This window comes from Neodiprion fabricii, chromosome 1, assembly GCF_021155785.1.
Source record: "Neodiprion fabricii isolate iyNeoFabr1 chromosome 1, iyNeoFabr1.1, whole genome shotgun sequence".
Classification (NCBI taxonomy): domain Eukaryota; kingdom Metazoa; phylum Arthropoda; class Insecta; order Hymenoptera; family Diprionidae; genus Neodiprion; species Neodiprion fabricii.
In genome coordinates, this window is record NC_060239.1 from 3,047,531 (window position 1) to 3,069,819 (window position 22,289).

Consider the following 22,289-nt stretch of genomic DNA (forward strand, 5'->3'; position numbering starts at 1 on the left):
TCCCCCACACATCCACAACTTCCCCGCGGTAGACGCAACGTGCGTGTGTCGGACACAGGGCACCACGTGCAATCGCCCCATTACGAAAGGAGCTGAACGAGCAAGCCACCCTCCAACCCTTCCACCCTTCCACTCTCCCACCCTTTCGCTTCAAAGGGATGAGCTGTACGACCTGCCCAGATTCAAGGAGACCGATGGAAGTGTTTCTCTGAAATTGCATCTTGTAGTACAAAACGAGCTAGAGTGGGAAAGAGAGGGAAGTGACGTGTTAGCCGTTAGTAGTACGTGCAATGGTGATTCGTAGATGTGTGTTGTTATGTACGGAGAAATTTTTATCAACTTGAAACGCGTCCGGTTTTAGATAGACATTCATCAAAATGGAATCCCCGGTTCAAAGTTCCCCGCGCAGTTCTCCTACGGCGGCGACGTTTCGTCTCCGAAGGGTATAAGATAACCCGTATAAAAGACCGCGTCGGTCCGAGATATACCCTATACTCCACGTTTTTATACTTTCCGAATTTATTGAGTTATAGCTTTATAAGATCGGGCGATATTTCACATCATGGCTAGCATAGATACAAATAAACGACCCTGCGGATCGGAAACTTTTTAATTTATCACGGTGAAAGATTGCTGTTTCAGAAGACGAATATAACACCGTCTTTTTCACAATAGGAGAACAAAAGATGGGCGAATCGGATACGGCTTAAAGATTTTTCGGTTATTCCTCCGTTTCTTTAGTTTCCGACATCTATCGGTAGTAGGTAGGTACTAGTAATCATTTTCGAAATCCTCCGTGTGTAAAAACGCCAGTTTGCAATATTATGTACCATTAAATAGAAAAACTTTGATAGTATCGAATGTCGTACGAGTGTTAACGGTTAGCTTACGATTCCGTAATCCTTTACATATTGCTTGATGAGATGAGCGAAACGACGAACCAGGGTATTACGACGTTTGAAAATATGTGTAAGTATGTGTAATCCTCGTCGTCGAAATCCCGTTACGTGTCTGAGCGCGGTCGCGTGTTCAGTTTTTGGGTAAATTTCTTCTTTTTTTTTTTTTTTTTATCAATTTTGTCGGATAATCTCTAGTCCCGGGAGACACAAGGCTCACGTAACCGTGCAGAGCCGATGCCTCGGGAGTTTAGAAAAAAAAACGACACAACGGTATACAGAGAGATTGAACCCAGGTCTGAATAAAGTTTTTTTTTTTTTATTTTTTTTTTTTTCATTTTCTGTTACAGGTGAGTGGAAGGCTGCGCAACGCACTAAAAACGCCGTAGTACCTAACTACCCACCCACCCACCTACCGACCCCCGTAATGCCAAATAAGTATCGATCGCATCTATCGATATAAAGAGACGAGGGCCGAGTGATAAATCGGTTGCGGCGAGTGGACTGCTGCTCCGGTGAGTGACGAATCCCGGACTCCCGTAGCTCACATGCCCAACACCCCAAAACCAACCGACCAACGTGTTCGGTCGACTTCTATCGATTCGCCGGATACAGTAGGTGTTTGCCTATTGAGGCCTGTAAGCATTAGTGCAGTGCATTTCGTTGCTAGAGGATATCCATCCCGAGGTGTGGATCAGGGGCTCGAGGAAAGTTGCAATTAGGGCACGATAGACCTCTGGATACATTTACGAGTATGATTACGTACGCGAGTATTTATATGTGCAGAGGAAAGGATGCGAGAGTGAGGAAAAAATGGGAAAAAAAGCAATGAAACAGAAATACGTAATAGACGTGTTCGAGAAACGAACGCGTGTCTGAAATTATTGTAAATTACCTCCTAGGTGTAATAAGCCCATATGCATATACCGCATATATATTATATATATAAAGGTGGATTCGATATAACTGACATTGATCGAGATGTGATTATTAAACTTGTGTTGGAATCTTATTGGTTTCTTATTATTTTCGTTTTTAAATCCTGTGTATACTCGACGTAATCCCGGACTAAATCGGCCTCGTCTTTTTAATCAGCTACTAGGTTACTACATGTATACGTAATAATTCGATCTAATCGTTGTTTACACCATTTTTTTTTTTTTCTTTCTTTTTGTTAATTTTTTCGTTGTTGATCTACGATTACATGGCTCGGTCTGGAGGATCGTTTACACCATTCCCGTATAGAGCTGTCTAGTATAGTTTTCACGTAAAAAAAAACAAATAAAATAAAAAACGTATTCAAGTTGAATGATCTAATCGCAAAACTTCACGTGGTTTTATTACATATGCGCTGTAATTGAGTGGTGAAAACGACACCTTTCGTTCGCTAATAGCGAGCTAGTGTACTTATTATCGAAATATTCGAGTGTTTTCGTTTTTTTCTTTTTGTTATATTAGTTATCATTAGATTGTAATAATTATATAGAAATTGTACACTAGGTATATATTATTATACGTATGGAAACGATTGCAATAACGCGATGTCCCCGTGGCAAATAACGAACTATTAAACTACCTAAAAAAAAAATTACAGTTTATAGAGATTGCTTTTCGAACCTATAATATATGCCTGTATGCCTCTTTGAAGTATTTTTAAGGACGAATCGCGAACATCACACAACAAACTAACTCTACGTACTGAAACCGAAACACCCCTACAGACTAATACTCGTACAACTACTTGCCAGCCAAGGCAGGTAAAATTATACAGAGAGGGAATGAGTAAGAGAAAAAGAAAAGTAAAATAAAAAAGTATATATGCATATATATTATATATATGTATACCTTGATACGTACCTACCCAGTACCTATTCGCCTCTGGCTGAAAAGCGAGGCGCGACCCTAAATAGTAATTTTATTCTAGTTACGAATGTATACGAGTAGCTGCTAAGCATATATAGATAAAGATAAACAAAACACACTTAAAAAAAAAAAAAAAGGAAAAAAAGGAAATGAAAAAGAAAAGTATTTCTAAGAGGAATGTAATATTATTAATTATTTATTTTGTGGGTCTCTTATACGAATCTCCATTGCTCCACTGTACTATATATATACATATATATATATATATATACGTACGTACATACGTAATTAGTCGTTAGGCCGTAGGTAACTTAATTACCTTGACGTAGTTCTATACTTCTAAATGTGAAAGATTTACGTGAAGAAAAAATCTCATTCTTTTCCTTATTTCGATTACTTCATTTTGTACTTTCGTTATTTTTTTCACTTTGTTCTACTGAATCGTATGTTGAATATGCATATATATATATATATATACGTTATATTTACCTCTCGAATTTCATTTTTTTTTCTTTCTCTTTTTTTACTCTCTTCTTAATTTTGTTTTGTAACATAATATACACTTTAATTATTTACGATCTGATCTAATGTCTGTATCCCAGCGGCCAGGGCCGCATCTGCTTCCTGTATTGTATGAACTTTAGAGGCGGTTGTCGTTCTGAACGCCATTGTAATATTACATATAATATAATAACTATTATAAAAATTGAAAAAAAAAACAAAAAAAAAAAAAAAACAATGCTAAGAAATAAATGCGACTTGAATCTATAATCAAACTGTCTATCGCTTCTTTGCTAGCGGCCCTGGCCGTGCTGGCAGAAAGACCCTTTCCATCTCCGAAATATCCAAACGCAAAGAACAACAGCTCTCTATAAGTACTTAATAATACACCCGTAAATCGAAATGAAATAGGAAACGGTAAAATTTGTTCAATCTGCCCTTCGAGTATCTCTAAGTCATCCGCCATCATCAAATACTCCGTACAATCAACCGCTGATATCAATTTCTCATCGAACCCGCAAGTTCCTCGGTGTTCAATCAGAATCTTCGACGTGTGGAGGGCGCGCAAAGGGGCAGCGAGCGGGACAGGAAGGACGAAACGTGTGGCGATTGCTTTACGACGCTTAAAATCATGGCAAAATGGAGTGTCATCGGCGGTTCGGGTTCCTCGTAACGGCCGTCAGGCTGATCCGGGCTCGACCTTCCGCTTACGTACGCGTTCATAAGTCTCTCTCTCTCTCTGATCGTAACCGAGCGAGAGAGGAGCAAAAGATCGAGAATGGGGCTTTGGAGGGGGAGATGAGGGGGGATATATTAATATGTTATTGCGGATAGACGGTGTCTCATGAAAGTCGAAAAGGACTTTGAAAATATGTCCCGCTGTACGAATCCGTCGGTGCGTGTGCGGGGAAAATACTCGACAGTGTTCACCGCGTTTCCATGCGTGTGTGTATGTGTGTGTGTAGGTATAGGGGAGATCAGCTGCATACGACGACCAGACCCAGCGGCTGCTGGCGAGACGAGGGACGCGGGGAAAAGGGATCGGCTAGAATTCAGCAGACGCCATTTGTATTAATGAACCTCCGACAATGGTGCACGCCCGATGAATTATGTACCTACAATCGAAACCGAACCTGCTTCAAGCCTAGGCATCGTGGTCCTATATCCCGCGTCCCGAATCATCATCCGCTAACCTCGTAGTTTTACGCGTACGCACGGTACTCGCCTTCAAATTACACAATACCAGCTACTATACCGAGTCTGGAAATGATCGACGGCATGTGCGGACGGTACGTAATATACGTCGGTGATCGAACGATCTGTGAATTTCGGCGCGAAGAGAGACCAGGTTATGACGGTTTTGATGAAAGGGGATGAATATACGCGAAATAGAATCCAATTAAGGGGTGTAGCAAGTACGGCCGTATGTTTGGCAACACCCCTAGATCCCACGGCGCTCCGTTCGCAAATGAGGATAGAATGGCCGGGAAATTTAGTGTATCGTTTTTTTTCTTCAACCATTTTTCCTTCTCGTTCCTCTTTATTCCCCGGAAAGATAATGGACGCCTTAGCAAAAGGGCGATCAATTTACCCTGGGTAAGATGCGGTACATCCATCTCCTCGCGGCGCTGTATGGAGAAGGGGGGCATGGCGCGGGGATAAAACCGCCGCTTTACTTTGGATAACAGGGGCGCAATTTACAGCAGACAAAAGAGCACCTGTTCGTTGTTCGGGTGATGGAAGAAGGGGGTTTGAGCGAGCGGGTGGTCGGTCGGTCGGTCCGTCCGTTGGCTGGTGCACGGGGGTAAGGTAAGCCCTCTTACTCCGCCTCGTTTGGGGGGATGGAATAGCGTGCCTCGCAGACGTTGCGGTAATTGAATCCCACTAAGTTCTCCCGCGGCTGAGGAGCCGCTGGAGGAAGAGGAGAACGACGCTCTCGGAAAGGGGGTATAAAGAAATGCGGAGGTGGAAATGGAGATTGAGATGAAGGTGGATGCGGATTCGCTTCAACACAGAATCTTTCCCATGCGTGTATGTCTATGCGATGCCTGCGCATCGAGCCGACCAGCTGGAGACGGAAATGACCGTCCACCGTGCGATCCGTATAATTTTCGCAATTCATTTATGAAGAAAAAATCCGATTCGAATACTTCACGGAGTGGAAAACGGAAAAGTAAGGAAAAGTATCAGGCTTGACGATGCTTTCCGAGTTACCGGGGTCGCGATTCGTGAAAACAAGTTACCGAATATCTGAGGCTAGCCCCTTTCGATTTTTGTCAAGATGTGATTCGAATTTGAAAGATGCAAGAAGCAAGATATTTTGCAAAAGCTACATAGAACTTTTTCTCTAAAAAACAAAAACGATTGCGACTAAATCCAAATCGTTGCGATCCACGCTTCAAAAGTTGTACAGAAAACATTTGGAATTATTGTCGGTGTTTGTAATCGGCTGTTTTTACCTACTTTTATAATTAGGACTAAATCTCTAGGAGTTTTCGAAAAATAGAATTCATCTATCCGCAACCACTTGCTAAAAATGGTACCATTGTAAAAACTGGAGGATGTCAGTCAAAATAAAAAAAAAAAAAACCGGTCTTTTCTTGATTATCTTCGATTTATTTATTTATAAAATTATTTTTTCGTAGCAGATGCATGCCGCTGAGATTAGTTCAGACAGTCGAACGGGATGCGAAGACGCGGAGGGTCGGGCTGGTAGCGTGTTCCGTCCTCATATAATTACTCGGCGCGCCCACCGCGGTTCGCTTTACTCGCGTGTATGGGTATCTAAGCGGAGGTAAATGTCCGCGCTCGTGAATATACGGACAGACTCACACCGTCACGTGAGTTTTACGCCCAACGACGGACGCCGAGTGTGTGTGGAGGCGGCGTGGACGAAGGCGGGGGAGGTTATTAGGCAACGCAACACCTCATCCCTCATCCCTCGTCCCTCATCCCTCATCCCTCATTCCTCATCCCGCGTAACCGAGCCGCATCCTGTATTATGTAACAACACGGAAACGAACGAACCGGGGTTGGCCCACCCCTCGATGTAACCATCCAGCTAGCCTGCTGGATGGCTGGTCCGGTACACGAGAGAAACTGCTAGTCCACCGAAATCATGTATAATTCGCAGATGCACGTATTTGCTCGCCAAGCGCAGCGGAATCCGGACACCAATTCCTGTCGGTCGTTTCGAAATGAGCAGAACTAATTTCAGTTTAATTCTGCACGAAAGTAGAACAGCCACGAATAAAAACGTTTACACAAAAGTGATACTGTTCAGAGTCGATGGCAACGATACCACTGACATTGTAATAACAGTCGAGCATTTGAGAAGCTTTTATTAGAACCTGTGTATAAAAGTTGGAAAGTAAAAAGGATGAGAAAATGTTGGCAAAAATTATCCGTAATTCTGTATCTGTGATCCTGTCGTCGGTGTAATTTTTTGTCAACATCGAATACACGCGTGCGCATGTATACCAACGTTATCTACTTTTGCCTGCTCTCTCGCATCTCTTCTACAAGTGCAACTCTATGTTTGGCGTGTGTAAATATTTATAAGGGGAGAGAAACAGCACCTGAGTTACACTTTGATCTGCTTATCCCGGCACTTAAGGTGTCAAGCGTTCTTATTAAAATAATTTAACTTCTCGCCGGTCGAGATGCTTATGCATATAATACGTAACCTGTAGCTACTTAAATACAACTACTATTACTAGCACACCCGCGCTTCTCGGCTTCGCGTTTTCACGCGAAAGCTTCCACCAGCCTATAACGCATATATCCACCGTATGTATTATACATATATAAATACTTCGAGGATATACATAGCGCGTCAACCGCCCACTTTTCCCGCAGAGCCACGTTCCCGTAATTGCAAAAATTTACGAGCTCCTCTCAGTTTGCGAGAAAAAAGCAATTAAATATCTGATATACATAGAATAAGCACGTCCTTAATTATTCTGCCTCTTAAATTCCCCGCAACGTTGCTTCAGCGACCGTTTTTCAAATATCACTTCTGATTTTCCCTTCCTCCAGTATCACGTTCTTGGTCTCCGTCAATTTCTCTGGCATGCATTTTCATTTCATTAAAACCATCTTTATCGCGTATAACGACACACGAAGCAGGCAAGTGAGTTAATTCAACTCGATGCAACGCAGGGCAGCCGTACCTACATCGGTAAATTAATGCCGCGGGATGCTCAGTCGGCTGAACCAGCGGGTATTGGCAGCTGAACTTGTCCAGGAACAGGGGCCCCAGTCGGCCGGGTTGTCCGGGTCGTCCGCCGGGCGGGCGGCGGATAATACAGGCGAGTTCTCCGGTGGAAAAGCTACCCCTTGCCACCGGCGCACCCGTCGTCTGCAGATAAATCTTTCTCGCCCTCTAATTGGCCGTCCCTTTATTTCTTGGTCCCGAGATCCCGGGCAGCACGAGCACCGGCACCGGCACCGGCGGCACCTTCTCTCTCTCGTCGCACGGCACGTCGCCCTCCTTGTCTTATCCGTCTATTTCGCTTATTCTCATCTCGTTTTGCCGACGTTTGCGGGCAATCGTCCAGGAAGTCCCCCCCCCCATATCACCCTAGCCCCCATGCCGCAAATTATTAGCATTATTAGACACGATATTGGCCGCTCCAACCTTCAGCCGCATCTCGGAACACTAATTCTCATAAAATTAAACTCTAATGTAGGTCTGTAAATCGCTAATCCAGATCCTTCGGCCCTCCTTTCGCTCTAGAAGGTACACTGGCTAACTTCGGTCCGTTTTCTTGTACCCGGAATTGGAATTCTTGCCAAACTTGATTCATCGTCACCGTCACGTAAATTCGTATTGCATAGTATCAAAATTCATTTTAAATTTGCGAGTGAGTTTCAACGATCGCAAGTTGAACAACTGATTCCAACGTTGTGAAGCGTGTTTATGCGAATTGCAGAAATACATCGTATCGCAACTCCGTAAAATGTCACTCAGGAACATCTACCTGAGTTTCTTCTGCGATTCCCATAGTTCCAATTAGTATTTATAGGAAATCGCAGAGTCTCGGTTCAAGGGCAAGGTCGCAACGAGTCGACCTCGAAGGGGGGCACTAAATTCGCACCGGCGTTGGGTACCTGACAGTTTTAAGATTGGACGCGGTGCCGGCAGGGTTCTGAGAGGTAAAAACCTTGGGTGATCGTCGTTTTTCCAAAAATAGAGCACATACCGTTCCTCGCATTTAGTGACAATTGCCGACCTAACGGTAAGCGCGGCCGACTGTTTGCGGAAACTAAGGAAACGGCGGCGGCAGTTGGATCCGTCACGCGGAGAGCCGTCTTCTTTGTCTTCTTTTATCTGACGCAAAAAACGGTACCTCGTTGTCCCTATACAAGGCCAAGAGTAGCCGCTGTCCAGGGTTCCTTAATCTTCTCAGCGAGTGGAACCAACCCATGACCTCGTTAATCCGGAGCACCTATCACACGACCTTCAGCGTCTCGCCGTCGGCAATAGCGTCAAAATATTCTCTAGAGAAAGAAGAAAAAAGTGGAACAGAAAATAGAACGTGACCTTCTGAGTTTTTGCGTGTTTCGCATCGGTTTGCGCAGATCAACTCCGTGATGAATAATATGACTCATCGCGTGTCACGCCCGATTTTCAGAGCTGCACTGCGACTCCAGCTTCGGTTCTTGGTTGTAATTATTCCAACGAAACTCGACACCTTAAAGGGTGTGGAAAATTCGGGATTGGGGAGAACGCGGCAGACGGGTCGGTGAAGATTTTCAACCGCGAAACAAAAGGCGTTGTAATTGCACGGACCCCGGAGGGTTCGTGTGCCCCTTGCGGTTAATAATATACGCGCGAAGAAGCGTCGAGTTAATTTGTAATCGTTTTTGTGGTTGGCTGATGGGCCCGACTATCTGTATGTACCGAGTTACTCCGCGGGGAGGGTGGCGAGATACGCGTACTGTACATAAGGGAAACCATCATGGTTATGTAGATCAGGCGGGAGGGTGGCGTACCGTCTAACCCGACTCTTCGCACTCGGCCATAGAAAATAAAGCTCGAGCAAATCGTGCCTCCGAAAGTAACCCTTTGCCACCAACCGTGAAATGGTGAAAAATTCTCGAAATTTGCTCATGCGCTTTCTCTTTGCTCGAACCGTACAATACCTTTGTTTTCCAACTATATGGAAACATTGAGATGAATGCGAAATGCTGTGATTGGTTGGACTTTTTTTTACAGCGATTCGAGAAACGTACACTTGAAATCCTCCGAAGAGTAATTGTAGCCTGATCGAGTGGCTCAAGTGATTGAACCGAGTTGTCTTTCAGGAATGACGTAGAATTGACAATGAGTGAATTTGAAAATACCCAGCACGTGTTTGCCGGCGAATGTAAATTCCGAGTGACAGAGACCGAGGACAGTGTAGCGTTACTTTTTTTCTCAGCATGTACGACGGTCACCGTCGATGATGGACATTTAGATATCCGTATACGTAGTCCTGGTTGGAGTCGGGCACTCGGGCAGTTGGACAATTCGTGCGAGTGACGGTCGGTCATCAAGATCAAGAGATCACTCGCTCGCTAGCCCGCGGTCTGATTTATGAAGAGGTAGAATTTCAGGGTAAAATATTAATCCACAAGTGGCAATATCACCCGGTGCGAGCTGCTCGGGACTTGGCAATTAAAACGGAGGTTGTTACGGAGAAACTAGGGACGGAGGTGAAGAAGAGACATAAGCACCGCGCGCGTTAGAGTATGATACGAGCTTCGGGGAGGCATTCTGCCAAGTTCTGGTTGGCGGGTGGGCCTAGGATCAGTGTGGAGCGAGTGAGTTAGGTTAGGTAAGTGGTGAGTAAATATGCAATACGCGTGGTTAACGTTGGCCCATAAAAATACCTTTGCGTATTGAAAATCAAACGTGCCTAGTGTCACGCATCCATCTCGGCAAACGATATTTGCGCGTTGCCCTCGGGCGCCATTAACCTCGGAGTGTATAATTTAATCCAAGCAGAGGTGGACTTAATGTAATCACTATTGTTGAAAATAAGGCACTCGCGTTCGCATTGTATGCGTAGCCATGCGCGACTCGCCTCCTACCGAACACTTGAATACCGGCCATACGGGTTTGATATGATGACTTGGCTGTAATACCACATCCACTTTGTCAAAATTGGGCAAAATTGTAACCGAAAGTTTCAAACTTTCCACCTTCGATCAAGCTGAAGACGTTTAGGTTCACGAGAACGAACGTTTCGGTTGATCGGCAGCACCTTTTGCAAAGTCACGGATATCTCTGTTTCAATTAATAAAACGCGGTTCCGCAGATAGCGAATCCACGTATCGAGTGTGCCAATCCAAAGCGCTGGTCCAACGGCTGGTGGTCGCAGCTGGAGGGTCGCAGGGTGCTAGGTTGTATCGAGATGAGTTTTCACGCGGTTCGCGTATCCATTTTCTCCGACTAAAGGACAGTAGAGAAGACATGCACGCTGAGCGAATAACGGAATACAGAAATACGGTAATACGCGGGGATCCCCGCAGGCGTGATCTATCGCAGCATCGCGGATTCGTGGACTCGTGGAGATTCGAGGATCCAGGGGTGGTGAACGGGGGCGGGGATGGGAACGATAGGGGATGGGTATACACACGTACACGCAGAAGTTCGTCGTCGTCGTCGTCGAGGACGACTGGTAGGAACGACGAACGGCGAAAATAGGGAGGAAATTCGAGGGAGGGAGATCGACGGAGCTTGGCGCCGCCGCCCCATGCTTGGCTTGCAAACCGGCTTCCGTCCTTTGCGCGACTATTCAGACGCCGGTGGCGTTTTTACAGGCAAACTGGATACGAGGCGAGGGATGAGTGGAAAGAAGAAGAAGGATAAAAAAAAAGGAACGGTGGCGGGACGGTGGAAGCAGCGAAATATAGAGCAGGATGGTGGCTAGTATACTTATACGTGTCCGTATAGAACTCTGCAGGCTTCTTCAGCGGCTCTCGCATAACCGTGGTGTGTCGCAGCTATAGAGAGGGAGTGCGGAGGTACGATGGAACCAGCAGCGTCCATAATATATCTCCGGTCTTATCTGCCGCTTGCTGTTTACTGCCCGATAGACTCGGCAGATAGCGAAGGACTGTGCATCACCGCCCGCGAGCGAGTCACTTACTTTTATATATGTTGTTACTTACGTCACTGGGATTCGAGACAAGTTGGAAAATGGTGATGCCTTCGCAGAGATATGCTTCCCCTCCCCCCACCCCCCACCCCCCCTCACCCACCCTCGGGCTTGGTCCACGCCCGGTTACCGCCCGGGGTCAAACTCTCTTCGTGGAACACCATTCCGAGGAAATGATCTACGCACCACCCGGACTTTCCGTCGGGAAAAGCACCGCCGCCTCAGAGCACCGACACCAATTATCATGTATACAATTCAAATTACAAAATATTAATGATCAAGTTCAGTTTCGTCTTACGTTTACTTCCTCTCTCTCTCTCTCTCTCTCTCTCTCTCTTATTTTTTTGTATTTGTCCCAGATAATTATCTACAGCCATCGAAAGAAGTGATCGATGGTCGTGTGAATTGAGGCTTAGGTTCAATTAACGATATTTCAGATGACCAATCATCTGCCAATAATGGCTGATTAAACGCGCCTCGGCTACTGCGTATAAGGTAGCTATTTTGATCTGAAGAAGACAGACTCTGAACTACCATAAAACCGACCACACCAAAAAACAAATTTCCAGTACCTTCAAGTGAGATCGTTTTATGATCAAACCTGTTATCGATCTCAGTTTCCGAGTAAAAAGTAGTGCTACTCAAAAATTCGTCAAAAAAATGTATGCTATAAATTTCATCGATCGTATGATCTGAAGGCGCTACTGAGAGGCATCACAATAGTTTGCACTATGGACTGCGATAACTTGAACGCTGCACGCGATTTCAGGCTGTAAATAAAAATCCAGCGACACCCCGGAGCTGGAAGATAATTTCAGAATATATGGAGATCCGGGCACCCCGTCTTCACGGGGGGTATTAAACATCTAGCGCAAAGTAAGCACGACGGGGCGGATATATATGCGAAGGCATACACGGTAGCTGGATGGAATCGTGCGAAAGATATACACGGCAGTGGCAGCGCAACGTCGGCATCAGGGAGAGAAGAGGCGAGCGCGCGTGTCCTCCTGCAGTCTCCTCGCTCGCTCCTTCCTTCCTCGCTTCCTTCCGCCATCTGATCGACGAGCCAACTTTTCGTATCCCTCGGATTTGGGTCGAGTTTTTCTTCTTATATTATTCTTTTGGATGTACGCGTCGTCCTTCCAGCGAAAATCTCCCCACATCCCCATCTCCAACCTCCACCCTCCACCCACTTCCACCAGCTCAAACTCTTCCTCTGTCTTTCCTCTTGACAAAACCTGCACTCTTTTCTAACTGTCCAGCAAAGTTGTTATAGGTTTGTTGGGAAATACAAATAGATCGAGGAAGTACGAAAGAAATAACCCAACTATTCATGTCCCCCCCCCAACGATAATATTGCGAGAAAACAAACACGGCTGAAATCTTACTTTCGCTGTTGGTAAGCTCGGATCGTGAATCACAAGCCAAGATCGTTGAAGTACTCGACGCGCGGGTCACAGTCAATTTTTGACACACTATCACTGTCTTCCTAGCGCAGACGAGCGTGACTTTTCTTCGTCTGTTCGTCAGATCAGACGGATGTTCTCTAGCGCTTAGCTGTGACCGCGGTAGGCCATGTTGGCCATGGGTGCCAACCCCTCCGCACAGCGTGGCTACGGCACGGAGCATGGGATGCACCCCGATGGTCTGGTATGGGAGTGGAGAGAAAAACGAAGGGGAGAAGTGCAGCTGCCATTGAATGGTAGCTGCACCGTCAGGTTCGACTGGCTAGGCTAGGATGGCATGGGCAGCAGCCATACTTTGCTGTGAAAATTTTTCTCTTACAGTGTAGCGTGAGCATGCCAATAGATCCATGGTGTACCGCAGTGACAGAGTTTTACCTACGCGACATATTTTATTACGGATTTGTGCCTCATATTTGTGAACACGAGCGAAGTGCGACTACGTAGTGGAGCCGGAATTCGCACAGAGACGTACTGTGGCTGTGAAAGGCTGGACGAGCTTTAGCCTTCGCTAATCTGCTTCGCAACCCGTTTTCGAAATGGCGCCCAATCTTACAGACTTCGCGCTATTCTTCGGCTGTACACGGCGACGGTGTCACAAAGTAATTCCAATATATAAAACTACGAGTACGTTCTGATCTCGTTCTGCATGTCAGTCAGATTTCGAATTGTTTAGTTGTAACACGTCCAAAATTCAAAATTGCAGTATTTCATACAGCATAACTGGCAATGAGAGTTAATAATTCTGAGTATTTAATCAAGGGGATGTAGTTTTTGTTCATTATAGTAGGCAATATGGTTTATAACAGGCAACTGAAACGTTGCTAAGTAATACAGGAAGTTTTTAATGGATGAGTAAGTGAGTGGATGATTGTGAAAAAAATATTCAAGCACTCAGGCACTAACAATAAGCCATACGAATGTATAAACGAAGGCCAGAATGGATTCCGCAAGTGCTATTCGAAAATCCGTATACAACTGTCCAAGATCGCTGTGAAGATATGACTCAATAATCCAAATCGTTGATTAAGGAGCTGACGAAACGTTAAACGTGTTTGAGGTCAAGTGATACCGAATCACCCAAGCGTGTCTAATCCATCGGCAAAGTCGGGGTCAAGGTGTGAATTCCTATGCTTTTTTTTATGACGACTTCAAAGTCTCAGACCCCGTGTGTATCTACAGATTAAAATGAGTATATTCCGAGAGTATGAGATGCAGGGGGGGGCTGAATTATCGCCGTGGTCAACTGTCATTGCTGCTTGCTCGAGTAGGTGATTTAAGAAGAGAAGTATGGTGGCACATGACTCTTTAATAAATCGTTGAACGTTATCAGCAGCTGATCGCCATGCGTCATGGCGCGGAGCGTTGACAGAGCCCCCCCCCCCCCCTTCCCCCCCATAGTCCCTCATCCTCGTCCCACACCCCAGTCGACCCCTCATCCCATAGCGTTGCGCGCACACTCGCACACACACACACACACACGGTGCCCTTAGAAAGATATGGCATTGTACGTGCGGGGATGGAAATAATCTATGGCTCATTCATCTACATTTTATCCGCGAAAGGTACTTCACTCCGCTTGTTATCCCCATCCCCTCGGCACCTTCGTACCTTCGCCCCCATCCCCAGGGGAGGGGGGTAGGCCACACCCACCCGCGGCGCGGTTTGCCTCTCGAGAATTCAAATCCAAAGAACCATCCGGCGCTATCGACATTCCAATAGCGTTCTTATCGCGGCCGTTTTCAGAAACGGCTAGCTGCCGTATCCGTCGCACATATGAACTGCACCCGGCTTTCGACGCCGCTGTCCCACAGCTTCCGTATTTTACATTTATTATACATCTTCTTGGCGTGGTTTTGGAAATTATTTTTTTTATCGACTCAATCAATTGATTTATCAGCCCCCCTGCCCGATCAACCCCACTATTATATTCCCCTACCCAGATACCTGCTAGCATTTTTCCCCTACCTGTACTTTCCGCCATCGTTCGAGACATACCATTATATATGAGTATTGATGAAATGCGTTCACTTCGTCAAAGGATACGCAAAGGGATCGGAAATAACGTTTCCTCATTAATGTCCGGTTTGCCGGAGAGCTTAGCGCGAGTGTTGAATTTAGTGTTCTCGGGTATAACAACCGTGCAGCGTTTACGTATATACGTGGCGCTCTCTTTACCATTTTCCTCGTTTAAACTAAATAAATATTTATCACACTCTGCACCAAATTACGACCTTGACATAACCCCCTCTGTGTAAGTACTCGCAACGTTGGTCGCGCGTTATATATACATATGTACGTGCATACATGCATACGTATGTGAGTACACGCGTACAAATGCACACACCCGTACGATTGCACGAATAAATGCTGCGGAAGTAAAACAGTAAAAGCTGCACTTTCTCTTTTCAAACAGTGTCGTTCGGAGCAAAAATTACTCAAGCATAAATTTTCAGCTCCGAAAAATTTGGACCATCGTGCGACTTGTCGTGATCTTCTTCGTCGTCGTCGTCGTCGTCATCGTCGTCACCATAGTAAAATCTTCCTCCGCAACGAAGCTATGGGAATAATAACAATGATGCGTATCCGCGAAGCGTATCAAAACCGTATCGGACATGCCGATTCGTAATGCGCGGTTTCATGCATGCATCCCTGGAGGAAGAGTTACAACGGGAAGAGTCAGTCACGGTGAGGTTCTGTTTTTTTTCTGTTTTTTTCATTCATTCATTATTTGTTATTTTTTATTTCGCAAAAAGCGGCACTCGAGGGAGGGCGGAAGGTGGTTTGAGGTGGGGGCGGCGGGGCTCGGGGGTGGGACTGGCAGCACAGACATATATCCTCGGCCATGCGTTACGGGTTCAGCTAAATCCGCCGTGATGAATGTGTTGGCGGGAATAAATCCGCAGCGCATACCCCCTGCCTCCCGCCTCTGTTTTCCCGCCCCGTTTCCACCCTCGACTTTCCCACCCCTCGGATACCACTCTCACTCACTCACTCACTCACTCACTCACTCACTTTCCCTCTCGCTCTTTCTATCTTTCTCACTCCCACTCGAGGCGTCAGCCGGCATTGTGCGTGCATTACCTACGCGAAAAGGGAGTTTTCCCTCCCCCTATTTCGCCGGACCTGCCGTGCCACGTGCGAACTTGTATCCTGAACGAGAATACGCGCACATCTCTCACTCTGCGTTCAAATTTCCGTTTGCGCGTGTCATGCCCTGCTGCCTGCCGAGAGAGGTCTGCAGGTAGGTATGCGCGCGCGGACATTAATCACAGGATTTATAGGCGGATCATTTCGTCCCAGGGCGGATTTTTATCTATCGCACCTCCAAATGAGACGTAATAATTACGAGGTTTTGCGTTTTACGACGGATCCGTGAATACCGGAAGGGGGGAGTGAAAGAAATTAATTATCGCACCGGGCGGACCAGGGGGAGGTTGCGTAGTTTGCCCCAGCTCTGGGCGTGCATATATGTAATTCCACACACATTCACAGGTGTTTAAAAAAACACCCCACACCTGTACGTATCATATATTTTTTCCTACGCCGTGCGATTATACGGATCGGCTCTGAGGGTGGGCCGTTTTTTTATTGACGATTTGTTCACGTCACCCGCGCAGGTGTCAAAGAGAGATTTGACACGATTTCATATATTGATCATCCCTTAGCAAACATGTCCGTCATAAATGGTTGTATCATTCCTCTTATCGATGAATTCTACTTTACACTCAATGTAAAAAGCTCAATTCTCAAAGCTTGTAGTCAGACCAATCGATAAATTCCTACAATAAAATTAAAAATTGGTGTTCGCAATTTCGACGAATATCGCAATACTACACGATTTTGAGTACATACCTACAGTAAAACCGAAACGTATACCTTACGCATCGAAGGCCTTAGATTTTCAGCGACAATATCGAGGCGTAATACTTGGGCCTATTCGATGGCTTGTCCATGTTACAGTGCCCATGTGTATACCATATATCGTCCATAATATATCGTCGCCTATAGCATGTAAGACCCTTCGCTATATGTAGCGGTATTCACACAGTTCGGTCCGGAAGCCCCTCGCAGGCGTGCAGAACACGAAGGATAATCCTGGTGGATTATTGCGGTATCACGTGGGTCCATATACCGGGTTTCAAGGGGGGGGGGGGGGGGGAGGCAAGGGGCCACCCCCACACTTGTATACGGGCAACCGTGCACCGTACACAACGTGTGTGTGCGTGGGTGGCTGGGCGGCCCCTGTCCGTGCCCGTGCATGGGTTCCATGGAAACCCTTGCCGGGACCGGCGCGATACCCTAATTCCTAAATCTGTCGCCATAAGTCCTCGTTACAATAAATATCCCTCCAAGCGTCTGCTAGCCCCGCGCGGAACGGAATGTCCCGAAATGTTCTCTGTTTACGTTTACGTATACCTACCACTCCACGTATTACCCACATTCTCGACGCGAAAACCTCGATTCATGAACTTGGCCAACCACCTCCCACTTCTCGTTCACCAATTCTTTCCTCATTTCTTTTCTATTTCTACCGCGAGGTTTTTCAACGAGGAAAAAGAAGTCGACCTTAAACTGTTTATTTCATATCCATAACCGCATAAGTATGATATAAATTTTGGTTGTATTTAAAATAACGTTTAATGAAATCATTAAAAATAAATGTTGATAATAATCGCACCGTTTTTTTCTTCTCGATAACTTTCGCGCGAAGCTTTTTCATTCCATTATTTTCAATTCATTCGCTAGTTTTGCCGTTGAAAGCTCACCCCTTTAGACGATCCGCGACTACTGCGGGTTCTCGGATTACACATGCACACACACACACACACACACACACACACACGCGCAGGCACAGAGAGCGAGTGGCGCGAGAATAATAATTGAGAGGGGCTGGGGAATGGCGAGAGGCCCGCGAGGTCGAGCCGACGGTGTGGAGGGATGACAGGATTCATAATTTCACCCAAGCTTATTGCTGCCGGCGTAGTTATTTATCCTACAAGCTCATTTCGCATGCAACGCATGCCAGCACCTCTCGTGCGCCGCGGTTAGGAGCCACACTTCGTTTCTGCAGCACCTCGCCTCGCCCCGCCACGCCTTGCTGATCATCGTTGCTCCATCCTTTGCCGGCCCCGGCAAGCCCGAACGTTTGTCATAAGGAACGAAGTCGTCTTCTATTGGTGCCGCTGCCGATCGGAAGACATCGGTAATCACAACACGCGCCTTATCGCACCGTTCGATTTGTATTTATTTCAAGCTGTGGGTATAACTCCGTAAAACTTACTCGGTATGAGAAAGACGAAATAAGAAACTTATGGACATTCCAGCCCGCGAATTGTCTCGGTAACAAAACCGTGTCCATTTCCTCAGAAACCAGCTCTGTATATACATACGTACGAATATCACCGCGATGGTATCTCACCGTTTGCTATGAAAGTACAAACCCGCTCATAACGTGTCAAATTTCATCCTAGGTAAAGAAGTGTCGCCCTTTCTTCTAGCCTGCTGGTACTGCCGTACTTGACCCCGGGTCATAATGTGCCTGAGAGTTGATGACCGGTTGAGTAATACCCAAGCGTCCGGAACGAAAAGTCTGTAAAATACGTAGTCCGGCAGTTCGTAAACTCGTTGGCCCGAATCATGTTTCCGCGGACCAAAAGAGGAGCGGCAAAACGTAGAAAAAGAGGAGGAAGAGAGGAGGAAGAAGAGACAGGGTACAAATGCCGGACCAACTCATTTGAGGCTTTATGATTTCGCGCCAGATGACAGGAAACAAGATTCGGAGGTTTCCAGTGAAAACTCATCAAAGAGTGTTACAGCGCGGACGAATAAATTACCAACGTTTCATCACCGGCATGGAAAGGTCCAAAGGAGCTGCTACCGTGTTATACCTATACGAACCTGGCAATTTCCAAAGGCTGTATTATAAATCAAGATTAAAATGCGACAAAATAATTGGAAAAGTTTGTTTCCCGTTCGTTCGCGCTCGCACAGCTATAGCTCGTTTTCTTTGCGGGTGTGTACCCATGCTGTGCAACCACACTCTCACCCTGCGATATCGATGAAACACACATTCAACCCTCGGAGTCTTTCGATTATCAATATACATATTTCAACTAAGATTCAGTAACAGCTATCCCTCAGGAACAAGCGTAAGACACGTGTATTTGGCTAAAGCGTAAAAAATGGATCCCTGAAAATATCCGTCCAATGATAAGGAGAAGAAGAAGAAAGACTTACTTAGACTTGAAATGCAAGTTTTTCCAATCTTGAATCTATAAAATGCGTTCATCAACCGCAAAAATCATTTCTTCTAAATTAATCAAACAAAAATTACGTACGTCAAGATTACGTTTGAAACTTTTTCATCTCATTGCTTTACAGACTGAATATCCTGCAGCGGGTGATCTGGTTAATACGGATCACCAGAATGTAATAAAAAAAAAAAAAACGAGGAAAAATATTTCTCCAGTATACGTATGAAAGAGTCGTGGCTGTAGTCGGATCAACAACCCCGGACTTGGTTAGCCGGTGCATCGCGTATTTATTTGTCAGTTCGGCGGTGGAGAGGGGGGGGGGGGGGGGGTAAGAGAGAGAAGCCCGCGCGTATAGAATGCAAGTCGCAATCCTGGCGCGTGCTCGGAAGTGTCCCGTTCCTCTGGTTCCTCCGGTTTTGCCGAGTTTTCGGAGGGGGTTCCACGGCACATCGGGAGTTCCAACTCGTGGGGGACAGCTGGGGGGAAAAACGGAAGTGACGCCGGCGCCTCGACGGAGCCGGTGAGCCGAGGGCGCCAGTGCGGGTGGTTCGCTCGACTGCCTTTCCTATCCTCTCGTCCTCGCACTCCTTGCTGCAGCCTCATCTTCCTCTTCCTCGTTTTCCATACAGTGTACATCCCGCTGTATGTCTTCCTTATGTCCTCATAGCGCCGGCTATATCGAATCTACGTACCTACCTATACGCCGTTCTTTCCGCGACTGTATATATTATTTTATAACATTACGTTGCACCGACTTGAAGATCGTAATCGATATCCACCCACGAAATCTTGAAATATCTCATTTTCATACCGAAGTTTCATCGTTTCATGCAGCCCTTGAAGCCAGGCCCTAAATCTCAGAATTTGCAACGTTTCTTTTTTTTTGTATACGAAATCGTCGGACAATTAATGGACCATCGTGGTTTTAACCGTGAAATATGTTCCACTCTGTAATGGTGTAATTTAATTGCGGTAATCTGTTGTCTTAACTCTCCGGTTGCTTAATTTCGCTTCTAACTATACATCTACACCCATTAACACACGCAGCTATGATTGATTACGGAGTACGTAATTTGATGAAGTTTTTCACCACTCGCAATGTCTGAGATACGTGAATTGAAAATTGATGCAGAGAAATCCGGAATGTATTATCAGATGCAATATCGCTTCGATGTAAAATCCATCGAGTCCATCTCTTCAACGCGGATACTCCGCGCTGCAAAAGTATAATCCTTTTGCAGTGAAAGCTTGCACGTTTAATTCCAAATCTATTAACGTACGATAAATGCTCATCAAAATTATTCATGATTAGAGGCTAAAACAGTAATTCATCAACGTCTGTCTCTTCAACATAAATTACGCATGCGGACTATAAATATCACGTTAGAATAACGAAGTGTATAATAGAAGCGTTGTAACTAGACGAACTTGAGGCTTGTATAAGACAAGTAATACGAATACATAACTCTTGAAAAGAAAAAAAAAAAAAAAATACATGAAAACAAAAGGAGAGTCATATTTCCGTACAATATTTGTCTTCCGTCCATTGTCCATTGTCGTTTGACCGTTTGAAATTCCCAGAGGAAAATAACCCGGAGGCGTGAATACCGTTTTACCCGTCTCACCGAGAACTCCCAGGAAGCATCCCCAACGGAGAAGAGGTGGGAGTTTAGGTTCCCGGTGTGTTCCCGAAGGGATTTCAGGCACGCCGAACGATACATCAAAGTCTAGCATGCTCGAGCATGTGTGCAGACGCATGGCCGTCCTAGTCGCGGGTCTGCGCGCCACGTATTCGCTGCTGAATTATTCTCGAAGCGCTTCGATGACGGTGTCCTGGCGTCGACAGTTATAGCAATGTTGATCGTGATTTCCTGACTCCCATGCATCGGCGTCGAATACTCTCAGGGTGCCCACCTCCCCCTTCTTCCTCCGGCGAGTCACACGTGTAGCTGGCCCAGGGGGCCGCGCATCGCCGAAGACGAGGACGAGGACGAGGACGCGGGCCAATCGCATATGCGAGGCTCGTATTGCGCGACCTCATCTGATGTACAAGGAGAGTTATTACAACGCGCAATATAAGATCTACGAATCGTGTCGTAAGGGTGGGACGGGGCGGGGAGGGGGAGGCATTCTCGCGAGTACGATCAGCGTGTGCGATGACTACTCATTATCGCGCGCAATCGCTCTGCCTGCAGGGCGCCAAGCCAACGATACGTGCAGGTTTCTCCGCGTTTTGTCCCACCGGAAGATCGATCGCCGAGCACGTACCGAGACTCTGTCCATCTCTCGGCTTGTAATCACGCGTACGCGACCAAACGCCATCGCTCGAATGATCAGCGCGCGCGCACGCGCGCTTCGCGGCCACCTTTTGATTGATGGAACCGTTCGCGCGCACGGTCGCGAAACTGCATGTGCATAAATCATGCGACGACAGCTAACGATGGCAAACTCAGCTGATGCCGGAGAATGCGTTTCGGCTAACATCGATTAGGGTATTTTGATGCGACGTAGACAATAACGGACAGAGGGATTATGTTCCCTAACCATTTCTGGTCCCAGGTTAAGGTCGAAAAATTACCAATATCTGGATTTTCAGCTATCTTCCTGTAATAATGCTCTCGAACATATTGAACAGCGGTACAAATCGGGGCTATTTTCTTCCCACGATAACGAAGATGAACCGGTTGAGTATGTAATCTGTTTTTATTCAACAGTCGGGGCGATGTGTAATACGCGGAATAATGGTTTTGGATGGTAATTATTAGTGATACGGTGGTGATTATTCGTATAATTGACCGAACGGTATTAAATTTATGCTAATAGTTTAGTTTCATTAATTATTCGGTAATTTCGGCACACGTGTCAGTGTTAAATAAAATATATTAACGCGCGGCCTCCGCACGGGAACATTACGCCCCGCGGTAATGCAGTGCACCGTGCATAGATATCGTAGGTATAGTATACACAGTTCCATACAGCGCGACAAAATTTCTACACACCACGTGTATCCCAGGCTGTAAACACATGCTCGTCGAGCAGAGTCCAACCCCTTTATTCTCACTCGTCGTTGTCTACCAGCGAGTGAATGATGGAGCGTACAGAGCTTTTTTGGTCGAGATTCAACGACCGTGATTACGCAATTAAGGAACCAAAAATTTCCAA

General features: G+C 46.1%; 1 protein-coding gene across 3 annotated transcripts in view; it reads left to right on the forward strand.

Moving 5' to 3' along the window:
- The window catches only part of LOC124188170 (homeotic protein ultrabithorax-like), a 118,953-nt gene that overhangs the window by 93,125 nt on the left and 3,539 nt on the right, over positions 1–22,289 (forward strand). For 2 of the 3 annotated variants that reach the window (XM_046580665.1, XM_046580696.1), the window contains one exon: positions 1,247–3,498. The gene's annotated coding sequence lies outside the window, so the exon portion shown is untranslated. Of the gene's footprint in view, positions 1–1,246; positions 3,499–15,326; positions 15,559–22,289 lie in introns of those variants that run through there. The other variant, XM_046580685.1, reaches the window with a different exon arrangement.